This window comes from Moschus berezovskii, chromosome 17, assembly GCF_049115385.1.
Source record: "Moschus berezovskii isolate FMDL1 chromosome 17, NW_MosBer_1.0, whole genome shotgun sequence".
Lineage (NCBI taxonomy): Eukaryota > Metazoa > Chordata > Mammalia > Artiodactyla > Moschidae > Moschus > Moschus berezovskii.
The window spans coordinates 8,705,210-8,719,045 of record NC_142476.1 but is presented as its reverse complement, the minus strand read 5'-3'; positions in this window follow the sequence as shown (position 1 = coordinate 8,719,045).

Sequence of the window (13,836 nt, the reverse complement as noted above, 5' to 3'; positions counted from 1 at the left end):
GTGTGTGTTTTGCCACCACTTTGTCAGATGAGAAAGGTGAATTGGTGCATTGTTAGTTTAGGTGGGATGAGCCGGGGTTGGGAAGAGAATATCTGTTTTATATTTTGGACCTTATCATCTGCTATTAAGATAGCTCCGTGAAGTTTACTTTCTTTTCTTTACTGTTCCAGCCTAGTATTTATATTTTTATTTATATTATTATAGTCTGCTTTTATATACAGGGCAGAAATCTGAAGTATTTATGTATCAGTAACCAATTCAGAAGCAAGGCACAAAAATGAAGAAAAAAATAGCTGCTTAGTGTTAGATTCCTGTGATGTTACAGATTAGAGAGTAAAGCAGCAGCATTTGACTGAAAAGAAAGCTGTGAACCCTCACCCTTATGACAGTTTGATTATTTGGCTTCCAAGTGCCCAGGAAACATTTTAAGAGGGAACAAGTACCTCAGGTAGAAAGAAAAAAAAAAAAAGGAATAAATAAAAACTTGCTCCGCTAGTAGTGTCATAGCCCATCTGTCAAGGATACAAAAGGTACAAAGGACCCTACTGTGTCAAAGAATGTGGAGACCAATATGTGCCTTACAATTGTCACCAGTGAAGAATCTCATCTTTCTGAATTTAAGAAAATTAAAAGAATGATGCCATATAACAAATACTATCCTGATAGTCTTAAAATATAGCAATATTTGGGCATTGAAACTTAATTTTTTTCAGTTTTCTAAAGGCAGACTTTTCATTTTTTGTCATTAATTTTTACTTTTAGCTCTCCCAGCTGTCTTTCTATACTTTTTACTCTTTTTTTCATGCCGAGTCATGCCATTTCCTGCTGTTAAAATATACTTTCCTCTTTCACTCTTTTTATCTTGGTTTCCTATTTTTCAATGTGCTCTTTTAATCTCCTATTTCATAGACTCTTTCTGTGTGTGTGTGTATGTGTGTGTGTGTGTGTGTGAAAGCTTCCATTTTACCATGACATGAGAGTCAATTTTTAGAAACAATTTTAACTTGATTCTGTACAATTTTGCAACTTCCTCGCTGGTAATCTTAGGTGATCAAATCAAAATCTAGTGTAGATGAGAGCAATAGACTAATTTGGTCTCATAATACTAAGAGAACACACACCAAAACTCTTCTGAATTACAATAGTGATGGAGTAGACCATGCCTAGACTGATAATTAGGGAGAAGATTCATTCCTTAGTCTTTCCAGAAACAGATTTCAGAATATTTTCTAATTTCTACCTTTTTCAATACAGAAAAGGTATTTTTCTTAAATCTTTGATTTCCAGTACACTCATTATGTTAATATTTAAATATAAAAATAAATGAGAGCAGAGTGAAGAATGATTGAAGAGTGAGTGATGAAAAAGGATTTTGCTTACAGAAAGCAATTTATTGGTAATTATCTTGTGAATAATAAGCATAGTTGGAAGTATAGAATATGTTGGGGTTTTTTACCCAAAAATATATGCACATTACATGTGTTATTTTTATGAGAATATTTTTAAAACTGTCAGTGATTATGTCTACCTAGGCCTATAAAAGTTGTTTGAAAATAAATTTTGAATAGAAAAAAAATACTTTATATATATTAGGCTTCCTACTTCATAGATCCTTCATCTGCGAAGGCAAAAAGAAGGTGGGATAATCCACATCTATACAGCATCATTAAGTTACATAGCAGCATTTCAATGTAAAAGAGAAAGAAAGATTCATGAAGTCATCACTATGAATTAAACTTCTCATAGTCTAATGGGGGAGGAGAAGACCATCCAATAGGTACACTAGAGTATTGAAACACTAGTAATTATCACTGGCAGCCGTATTGCTGAGGAGCACAGAGAGACATCTCATTCTGCTTTGGGAAAATCAGGAAGGCTTTCTGGAGGAGATGACATTTACACTAAAGAATTTTAAAAGCAAATGAGAGCATCAGTAAGTACACAGGTACAGATAATGGATATGAGAAAGCGATAGCAGATTCCAGCAAATGCAAAAGTTTCATGTAGTTTGAGCTCAGGGTGTATATTTAGGTCAGGAGGGGACAGAGAGAAGGGAGAAAAATTGGCAGGAAGATTGGCAACCAGGAGCTGCCTTCATTTATCATTTGGAGGGGCTTGGCATGCCTTGCCATAAGTGTGGGTTTTAACTTGTAGACAATGCTGAACCTTTTGAGGATTTTTAAGGAGGTATGTGACAAAACCCAGTTCATGTTTGGAAAGACCACCATGGTTAGCAGTGAAGATGATTGATTGGTGGGGATGACAGGAAGGGAAGAAGGGAGACCATTGATGAGTCATACAGTACGTCAGGAGAGATATGCTGATTGTCTGGAATAATTACAGTACAGACAGAAAGTAGAAGACAGCTTTGTAGAAAATTAAGAAGATGGTCATGGCAGGACCAGATAGTTGAGAGATTGTGAAAGTTAATGGGGAGTGAAGAATCAATGATAGTTTCTGGGCTTCCAGGATGACTAAGTAGGTGAAGAGTATTATTCCTGGGTGAGACGGGAATACAGAAATAGGTCTGAGTGAGAAAATGAGTTCACTCTGAGCCATCTGCAAAAGGGTGAAGTCAAGAAGGTTTGAATCTATGGGTCTGAATACCAGGAACAGATTTTTATCCAGAGATGTAAAATCAAGAAGCATACTCTAGTGAGAGAACTGCACCTGCCTCAAGGTACCAGGAGATGACAGCAGGGCAGACACTGAGCCCATAACGGTATCCGAGGAAGCGGATGGGCTGCAGAGCTGGGAGGCGGACAGAAGGGAATTCAGAGACAGGTGTCTCTCTATTTTCTTGATTGATTTTATTCGGTGACCCTTAATTCAAGCTAAAGTAGATTCTATCTACAGGAAGAAAACTGTAACAAAACCTGTCCTATATTCTAAGCATGTCCAGCCACATGAACAGAGTCATTTTTATTTCAGCAACACTGAAAAGAGGAACCAGTGGAGAGAAAATGAAAAGGCAGAATATCATCACTGACTCACCAATTCCACCTGAAAAGCACAGGTAGGTAGTTTAGAGGAAGGCCATTTGGAGATTTATGAAGATATTCCAGTAATTAACGTGATTTACCCAGCACTTCCAGTGGCTTTTATCATTCTAAAATTAAAATCTCTTTGAGAAGCAGAATGTGTATTTGCACCTTACAATGGAAACTTGTCATCAATTACATTAATGTAATATATGGCTGAAGCAGTTTACTGTGGTTTTAATAGCAGTGTCCTCTGTGAGCTTCCTCTATGCTTCTGTCCCTTTTCTCAAAGCTTTCCCTAAACACACGTCTTATTCAGCATCCCTCAATGACAGCCCATATCATCTCCCTTTACCTGCTTCTAAAGTCTCTTCCTTTGAACTTTTGGAGGAAGAAGACAGAGTTAAATTAGGGAATAAGTATCAAATGTGTTTAAATACCTTTGAAGCATGTTCTCCTACAATAATCCAGGAATCACACCCACATGAGGCTTCTACCTACGAAACATTTCTGCAGGGAAAAATTATCTCCAGTAGGTTTGGAAAACTCCTGCTCTCATCCTGATTCTTCCGATCCTTAGGTTGTAGTGTCCCAAATCCAGCTCACAGACAGATCAGAGAAGCCCCCTGTCTCAGCCTTCCCTTTACCCTGAATCTGTTTTCTCCAGACCTTCCAGAACAATAATGGTGACTATGATTTTGTCTTTTTCACAATGCTTGTCCATTAGTGGGTGGTCAACAACCTTCTAGTGACTGAACAAGAAGCTGCCTAAGTGAATGGATTAAGTCATATTCTTGTCATTCTTCAAGCATAGAAACAAAAATGCTAAGAAACTAATCGCTGCAGTGTAACTGTTATGTGTCAGACGTTATATAGGGGATTCACAACAATCATGAAAGCCAAATAACTTTGTCCGGTTTTCAAGGGAAAACTTAGGCTCAGATGGTATCACCCAGGTAGAACGTCCTAGGCCAAGACTCCAAGCCTTGATTTTCTGACTCCAAAGTGCATGTTCTCCCCAAAATACCTGAAAAAGAAGATTTATGATTAATAACTGTTAGGTTTCTGTGCTTATCAGTTGGTAATCTAAATTAAAATAAAATTATAAAGTTGCCCATTCCAAGTCCTGCTGAGCCACTATGCTCCAGCCTATTTCCTTCTTTTTCACTTGTTTTCCCTAAATTCTGTTTCTCTCCTTCTCACCACGGCTACATCATAGCTTCATTATCACTTCGTCAGGGAAGACTTTTATAATCATACTATGCAAAGATGCTGTCTGTGTTTGTGCTTTCCTGGTCTCCAGTCCCACAGCAATTGATATGAGCTCTGCAAATGCTTCCCTTATAGCTCAGTTGGTAAAGAATACGCCTGCAATGCAGGAGACCCTGGTTTGATTCCTGGGTCTGGAAGATCCTTTGGAGAAGGAATAGGCTATCCACTCCAGTATTCTTGGGCTTCCCTTGTGGCTCAGCTGGTAAAGAATCTGCTTGCAATGTGGGAGACATGGGTTTGATCCCTGGGTTGGGATGATCCTCTGGAGAAGGGAATGGCTACCACTCCAGTATTGTGACATAGAGAATTCCATGGACTGTATAGTCCATGAGGTTGCAAAGAGTCGGACACAGCTGAGCGACTTTCATTTTCACTATAATGGTAATACCTTGTGGATCTTGTCAGCATGCAGAACAGTGCCTGGTATGTAGTATGGACCCCAAAATAAAGTCTGCTGAATGATAGAAAGCAAGAAAAGAAAGTAAGATGAAATAGAGAAAGAGAATATGAGTCAATAGTCTTGTTGAATAATTGTCTAGATGTTTTAATTCTAGCATGGGAAAATTGTGATGCATATATATATACATATATTTATATGGCAGTCTGTATGTGGTTTTTCCAATAGTGATGTACAGATGTGAGAGTTGGATCACAAAGAAGGCTGAGTGCAGAAGAATTGATGCCCTCTAACTGTGGTGCTGGAAAAGACTTGAGAGGAGTCCCTTGGACTGCAAGGAGTTTAAACCAGTCAGTTCTAAAGGAAATCAACCCTGAATACTCATTGGAAAGATGGAAATTGAAGCTCCGACACTTTGGCCACCCAGTGCGAAGAGCTGACTCATTGGAAAAGACCCTGATGCTGGGAAAGATTGAAGGCAGAAGGAGAAGGGGACGACAGAGGATGAGATGTTTGGATGGCACCACCAACTCAATGGTCATGAATCTGAGCAAACTCCTGGAGATAGTGGAGGACAGAGGAGCCTGGCGTGCTGGAATCCATGGGGTCACAAAGGGTCAGACACAGATTAGCCACTGAATAACAACAACAGTGTGCACACATGTGCATGTGTCACACTTGCCTAAGTAAGGCATGCCAGTTTACAAAGTGTTTTATCAGAGCCTTGTGTAAAGTATAATAGGTCTTCTCTCATGAGGGTGTGACTTGAGAACTAGAGTAATGCTTGCAAGAAAGAAAAAGAATATGGGTGATGGTCTTGGCAATTAAAATGCTTTTTCTTGTATTGAAATATTATCAATTTTTATTGTTTTTGTCTAGTTATAAATTTAATTTATAAGAAGGAAAACTTCTGCTGATTTCTGTATTATGTATATAATATATTAACAGCTTATATAGTTACTGTCTGTCCATTCCAGTGTTATAAATGACCCCAGGCTCATTTGTTTAAAATTTATAATAATTTGACAATATCTTACATTAAGCAAATATATATTCTTCTTATTTTGAAAATGATTAGATAGAGGAAATGGAAAGCTAAAATAAATCACTCAATAGCCACTATAAATGTTACGAAAGCCCAATTTTCCTGAATATTATCATCTGCATCCATTGTCATCTTGATTTGTACCATTTGAGTATGAAAATAAAATATGTGTTTACTGTACATTTTTTTATTTATATAAAACTAAAAACACTCTTTGATATAAATCACAGCAAGATCCTCTTTGATCCCCCTCTTAGAGTAATGGAAACAAAAACAAAAATACATAAATGGGACCTAATTAAACATAAAAGTTTTTGCATAGTGCAGGATATTATAAACCAGGTGAAAAGACAACCGTCAGAATGGGAGAAGATAATAGCAAAAAGGGCAAATGAGACAAAGGGTTAATCTCCAAAATACAAAGCAGCTCATACAGTTCAATCTGAGAAAAACAAACAACCCAACCAAAAAGTGGTCAGAAGACCTAAACAGATAGTTCTCCAAAGAAGACATCAGTTCAGTTCAGTTCAGTTGCTCAGTAGTTTCCGACTTTTTGCGACCCCATGGACTGCAGCACGCCAAGCTTCCTTGTCCATCACCAACTCCCGGAGCTGGCTCAAACTCATGTCCATTGAGTCAGTGATGCTATCCAACCACTTCATCCTCTGTCATCCCCTTCTCCTACCTTCAATCTTTCACAACATCAGGGTCTTTTTCAAAGAGTCAATTCTTTGCATCAGGTGGTCAAAGTACTGGAGTTTCAGCTTCAGCATCAGTCCTTCCAATGATTATTCAGGACTGATTTCCTTCAGTATCTCCTTGCTCTCCAAGGGACGCTTAAGGGTCTTCTCCAACACCACAGTTCAAAAGCATCACTTCCTTGGTGCTCCGATTTCTTTATAATCCAACTCTCACACCCATACATGACTACTGGAAAAACCATAGCTTTGACTAGACAGAACTTTTTCGGCAAAGTAATGTCTCTGCTTTTTAATATGCTGTCTATGTTGGTCATAGCTTTTCCTCCAAGGAGCAAGAGTGTTTTAATTTCATGGCTGTAGTCACCATCTGCAGTGATTTTGGAGCCTCCACCCACAAAAAATAGTCTTTCACTGTTTCCATTTTTTCCCCATCTATTTGCCATGAAGTGATGGGACTGGATGCCATGATCTTCATTTTCTGAATGTTGAATTTTAAGCCAACTTTTTCACTCTCCTCTTTCACTTTCTTCAAGAGGCCTTTTAGTTCTTTGCTCTCTGCTGTAAGTGTGGTGACATCTGCATATCTGAGGTTATTGATATTTCTCCCAGCAATCTTGATTCCAGCTTGTGCTTCATCCAGCCCAGCATTTCTCATGATGTACTCTGCACAGAAATTTAATAAGCAGGATGACAGTATAAAGCCTGACATACAGATGGCTAATAAACACACAAAAGGATGTTCAACATCACTCATTATTAGAGAAATGCAAATCAAAACTACACTGTATCACCTCATAGTGGTCTGAATGGCCATTATCAAAAAAACCTGTAAGCAATAAATGCTGGAAAGGGTGTGGAGAAAAAAGAACCCTCTGGCACTGTCAATGGCAATGCAAATTAATTCAACCGCTATGGAGAACAGTATGGAGATTCCTTAAAACATGGGAATAAAACTACCATATGACCCAACAATCCCACTCTTGGACATATACTCTGAGGAAACCATAAATAAAACAGACACATGTATCCCAATGTTCATTTCAGCACTATTTACAATAGTTAGGACATGGAAGCAACCTAGATTCCCACCAACAAATAAATGGATAAAGAATGGATATACACCGTGGAATATTACTCAGTGATTAAAAAAAAAAGAATAGATTTTACTGAATTCTAAAAAGGTGGATGAACCTACTTACACAGTGAAGGAAGTCAGAAAGAGAAAAACAAATATCATATATTAATGCATATATATGGAATATAGAAAGATAGTATTGATGGAACTATCTGCAGGGTAGCAATGGAAACACAGACATAGAGAACAGACCTGTGGACACAGTGGAAGGAGAGGGTGGAACGAATTCCGAGAGTAGCATGGAAACATATACATTCAGACATGGTTTCCACTGTTTCCCCATCTATTTCCCATGACGTGATGGGACCAGATGCCATGATCTTAGTTTTCTGAATGTTGAGCTTCAAGCCAACTTTTTCACTCTCCTATTTCACTTTCATCAAGAGGCTTTTTAGCTCCTCTTCACTTTCTGCCATAAGGGTGGTGTCATCTGCATATCTGAGGTTATTGATATTTCTCCCGGCAATCTTGATTCCTGCTCGTGCTTCCTCCAGCCCAGCGTTCCTCATGATGTACTCTGCATATAAGTTAAATAAGCAGGGTGACAATATACAACCTTGACGTACTCCTTTTCCTATTTGGAACCAGTCTGTTGTTCCATGTCCAGTTCTAACTGTTGCTTCCTGACCTGCATATACATTACCATATGTAAAGTAGATATTCAGTGGAAATTTGCTGTATGATGCAGGGAACTTAAATCTGGTGCTCTGTGATGACCTAGAAGGGAAGGGGTGGGAGGTGGGAGGGAAGTTCAAGAGGCAGGGAACATATGTATACCTATGGCTGATTCATGTTAATATATGACAGAAACCAACACAATAGCATAAAGTATTATCCTCCAATTAAAAATAAATATATTTTTTTTAAGGCTAGTTAGGAAACTCATGAAAATATAGGGAGAAGGTGATGAGTGTCTAAGTGGTGGGAGTTGAAAAAGAAAGAAAAAAAAGTATTCACTTTGCTATCACCCTCAGAAAAAAAAAAGAATGAAACAAAATTGTAAATACTGATACTACTGACACCATGTTGAAAATTCATCCTAGGAATTGAGAAAAAAGAGGGACCATTAAGCATGGGTATTAGCAGCAACTGTTCAGACTCATCTGAGATTTCTGTATGCAGTCCTCAGAAAAAGAATAAAATTATAGAAAATTAGATATATCTTTGAAGAGGTTGCTATTTAAAAGATGATATATTATTAGTGATTTCACACTTGGTATCTATCTGTAAAGCTATTATTTGAAAGTAGTGAGTTAGCATGTATCTCGTTTTCAATGTAAACGCTACTTTTTTCACCCCGAGATCACGCCAGCCTGGGGCGGGGGTACAAAGTTGTGTCCTCATATATATAGAACAGTCTTTTGGACTCTGTGGGAGAGGGCAAGGGTGGGATGATTTGGGGGAATGGCATTGAAACCTGTATATTATCATCTGGGAAACAGATCGCCAGTCCAGGTTCAATGCACGAGACAGGGTGCTTGGGGTTGGTGCACTGGGATGACCCTGAAGGATGGGGTGGGGAGGGAGGTGGGAGGGGGGGTTCAGGATGGGGAACAGATGTACACCCATGGCTGATTCATGTCAATGTATGGCAAAACCACTACTATGTTGTAAAGTAATTAGCCTCCAATTAAAATAAATTTATATATAAAAAAAACAAAAGTTGTGTCCTATCTTTTACACACACACATACACAAACAAAATCTTAGTAAATCCTTCCCTTCAATCCAATCATTTAGTTTCCAAATTCCAGAAGTGAGCATGTGCTTAGTCTGTCAGTCGTGTCTGACTATTTGCTACCCCATTGACTGTAATCCAGCAGGCTCCTCTGTCCATGGGGATTCTCCTGGCAAGAATACTGGAGCAGATTGCCATGCTCTCCTCCAGGGGACCCTCCCAACTCAGGGACTGAACCCAGATCTGCTGCATTGCAGGCAGATTTTTTTTTTTTTAACCATCTGAGCCATCAGGGAATCCCAGAAGTGAGCACAGTTTGTCATAAAACCTACCCTTTCCTTTTACTTCCCAGTGTACCTGGTTCCACTGATTGCCAGCCCACCCACCCAACCACCTGAAAAACAATCTTCTCTGGTGACTATGTGTACGTGTTCTGAGCCTGAAACTCTTGGATTGACATCCTGACACTGGCGTTTATCAGTTGCTTGACCTTAGGCAACTTAACCACGGTTGCTTCCGTTTCCTCATCTGTGAAGTGGATTACAGCACTCATTTTCTGTGGATCAAATGAATTAATATGTCTAAATATTTTAGAATGGTGTTCACCACACACTTCGCCATTGTTATTACATTTGTTTTTCAAAATGTAGGCAACCACATTTCCAGGTCTTTTCCTTAATATAAACTCATCTTCGTTGTTTAGCGACTAATGAATTTAAGTATGCTTTTCCAATTTCACACAACTGGTTGAACAGCTTTGATTACCTTTTAAGAGATAAACTAAAACATGTGCCCTCAGAGCATTTAAACAATATAAAATATGCTAAAACTTAAAAGAAAAAAAATATCTCATTGCTCATTGATTCTTCTTAACTCCCAAGGAAATACTAAATATGGATAATCACCAAGTACCTTAAATATTCTCTAGTTAGAAGCCAGATCATGGAGGCATTTAAAATTAAAGCAAGCATCTTGAATTATTATCACATACAAAGCAGAAAGACCATGCACCATATTGAGTTCAGATGCAATAAGCTGAGCATATACTACAGAGCTTCCTGAGTAATGCAACTTTTACAATGGGTCCAAACAAACGTTATAGTTGCACAAAATGAGGATGTGGCAAAAAGCAATATGGAAATGTTATAGCCAAATCAATAATTAAGAGGAAAGGTGACCACTTCCTACATACATATCAATGCAAAATATATTGAAATACTGATTTCTGTGAAGAAATGCAATATATGATATTTGAGAATATTTGGATGAACATTGTTGACAAGTCATTCACTCAGATGTAGGAAAGTTGAATAAGAAACAATTTCAATTTGTCCTTTGTACTTCTATTTCCTTTTGTTTTGTCTATAAGCTACACACTCACTTGAATTTAAGCCCTGGGAGAATCCATGTTTCACAAGGTAGTACAGAAAACCTAAATGCCATTATATGTTAATGACTTGACAGCCTAAATTGAGTTTTCAACTAATTCCCTGAAACATTAGTCGATTATTCTCCTAGGAGTTAACTACCAAATTATCTAAGATCGTGATTTTTCCATAACTTACCTGCTTTACACAGACAACGTTTCCAAAACAATTTATCCCATGTAAAATGGCAACCCACTCCAGTGTTCTTGCCTGGAGAATCCCAGGGACGGGAGAGCCTGGTGGGCTGCCGTGTATGGGGTCACACAGAGTCAGACACGACTGAAGTGACGCAGCAGCAGCAGCAATTATCCTAGAACATGATTTAAGTGGGACAAAGATTGTAAATATACTCTCAATTAGCTTTCTTTTGAAATTTCCCACCATTTGTTTCTTCCTTCTCATTTTCCTTCAATGCTTTTTCCCTTTGCTCGCTCATCACAGATGAAAGACCAATTCCAAATTCCTAGGTGACGATCAGTTGCTTAGAAAGAGCAACCTATAAGCTGGGTCCTTTATGCTAGAGTCATAGGATAGTTACTGAGTAGGAGTGAATCAAATAGGGAAGAAAATAAATATGTCCAAATCATAATTCAGGAGTAATAAAGAGATCCATGGTGGAGATTCTGGAGGAGTGGAAGTGGATTCTGAAAGAAGACCCAAGACAATGTCAAGTCAAAAGTAAAACGAGGATGTTTAAACACAGGACATATTCTAGGTGCTAAAAGCAGCTAGAGCAAGAGCACCTATGGGAAGAGGGACATCAAAGATCATCGAGGTGAACGTGACATATCCAAAATAGCAGACTGTTAATTCTCATGGAGGGAAATCTGTGGCTCAAATGGTAAAGAGTCTTCCTGAAATGCACGCCACCTGGGCTTGATCCCTGGATTGGGAAGATCCCTTGGAGAAGGTAATGGAAATGCACTCCAGTATTCCTGCCTGAAGAATTCCATAGGCAGAGGAATCTGGCAGGCAACAGTCCATGGGGTTACAAAGAGTTGGACATGACTGAGCAACTAACATTTTCACTTTCACTTTCCAGGAACAAAATAAACTTGGGTCTCATTTAGGATGTTCTTGATTAAGACCTACAAGACCTTTTAGAACTAACACCCCAAAAAGATGTCCTTTTCATTATAGGGGACTGGAATGCAAAAGTAGGAAGTCAAGAAATACCTGGACTAACAGGCAAATTTGGCCTTGGAGCACGGAATGAAGCAGGGCAAAGGCTAATAGAGTTTTGTCAAGAGAACGCACTGGTCATAGCAAACACCCTCTTCCAACAACACAAGAGAAGATTCTACACATGGACATCACCAGATGGTCAACACTGAAATCAGATTGATTATATTCTTTGCAGCCAAAGATGGAGAAGCTGTATACAGTCAGCAAAAACAAGACGAGGAGCTGACTGTGGCTCAGATCATGAACTCGTTATTGCCAAATTGACTTAAATTGAAGAAAGTAGGGAAAACCACTAGACTATTCAGATATGACCTAAATCAAATCCCTTATGATTATACAGTGGAAGTGAGAAATCGATTTAAGGGACTAGATCTGATAGATAGAGTGCCTGATGAACTCTGGACGGAGGTTCATGACATTGTACAGGAGACAGGGACCAAGACCATCCCCATAGAAAAGAAATACAAAAAAGCAAAATGGCTGTCTGAGGAGGGCTTACAAATAGCTGTGAAAAGAAGAGAAGCGAAAAGCAAAAGAGAAAAGGAAAGATATAAGCATCTGAATGCAGAGTTCCAAAGAATAGCAAGGAGAGATCAGAAAGCCTTCCTCAGTGATCAATGCAAAGAAACAGAGGAAAACAACAGAATCGGAAAAACAAGAGATCTCTTCAAGAAAATTAGGGATTCCAAGGGAACATATCACGCAAAGATGGGATCGATCAAGGACAGAAATGGTATGGACCTAACAGAAGCAGAAGATATTAAGAAGAGGTGGCAAGAATACACAGAAAAACTGTACAAAAAAGATCTTCATGACCAAGATAGTTACGATAACATGATCACTGACCTAGAGCCAGACATCTTGGAATGTGAAGTGAAGTGGGCCTTAGAGAGCATCACTATGAACAAAGCTAGTGGAGGTGATGGAATTCCAGTTGAGCTATTTCAAATCCTGAAAGATGATGCTGTGAAAGTGCTTCACTCAATATGCCAGCAAATTTGGAAAACTCAGCAGTGGCCACAGGACTGGAAAAGGTCAGTCTTCATTCCAATCCCAAAGAAAGGCAATGCCAAAGAATGCTCAAACTACCGCACAATTGTACTCATCTCACATGCTAGTAAAGTCATGCTCAAAATTCTCCAAGCCAAGCTTCAGCAATATGTGAACCGTGAACTCCCAGATGTTCAAGCAGGTTTTAGAAAAGGCAGAGGCACCAGAGATCAAATTGCCAACATCCGCTGGATCATGGAGAAAGCAAGAGTTCCAGAAGAGCATCTATTTCTGCTTCATTGACTATGCCAAAGCCTTTGACTGTGTGGATCACAATAAACTGTGGAACATTCTGAAAGAGATGGGAATCCCAGACCACCTGACATGCCTCTTGAGAAACCTGTATGCATGTCAGGAAGCAACAGTCAGAACTGTACATGGAACAACAGACTGGTTCCAAATAAGAAAAGGTGTACGTCAAGGCTGTATATTGTCACCTTGCTTATTTAACTTCTATGCAGAGTACATCATGAGGAACGCTGGGCTGGAAGAAGCACAAGCTGGAATCAAGATTGCCAGGAGAAATATCAATAACCTCAGATATGCAGATGACACCACCCTTATGGCAGAAAGTGAAGAGGAACTCAAAAGTCTCTTGATGAAAGTGAAAGAGGAGAGTGAAAAGGTTGGCTTGAAGCTCAACATTCAGAAAACAAAGATCATGGCATCTGGTCCCATCACTATTTCCCATGGGAAATAGATGGAAAAACAGTGGAAACAGTGTCAGACTTTATTTTTTGGGGCTCCAAAATCACTGCGGATGCTGATTGCAGCCATGAAATTAAAAGACACTCCTTGGAAGGAAAGTTATGACCAACCTAGATAGTATATTAAAAAGCAGAAACATTACTTTACCAACAAAGGTCCGTCTAGTCAAGGCTATGGTTTTTCCCGTGGTCATGTATGGATGTGAGAGTTGGACTGTGAAGAAAGCTGATCGCCGAAGAATTGATGCCTTTGAACTGT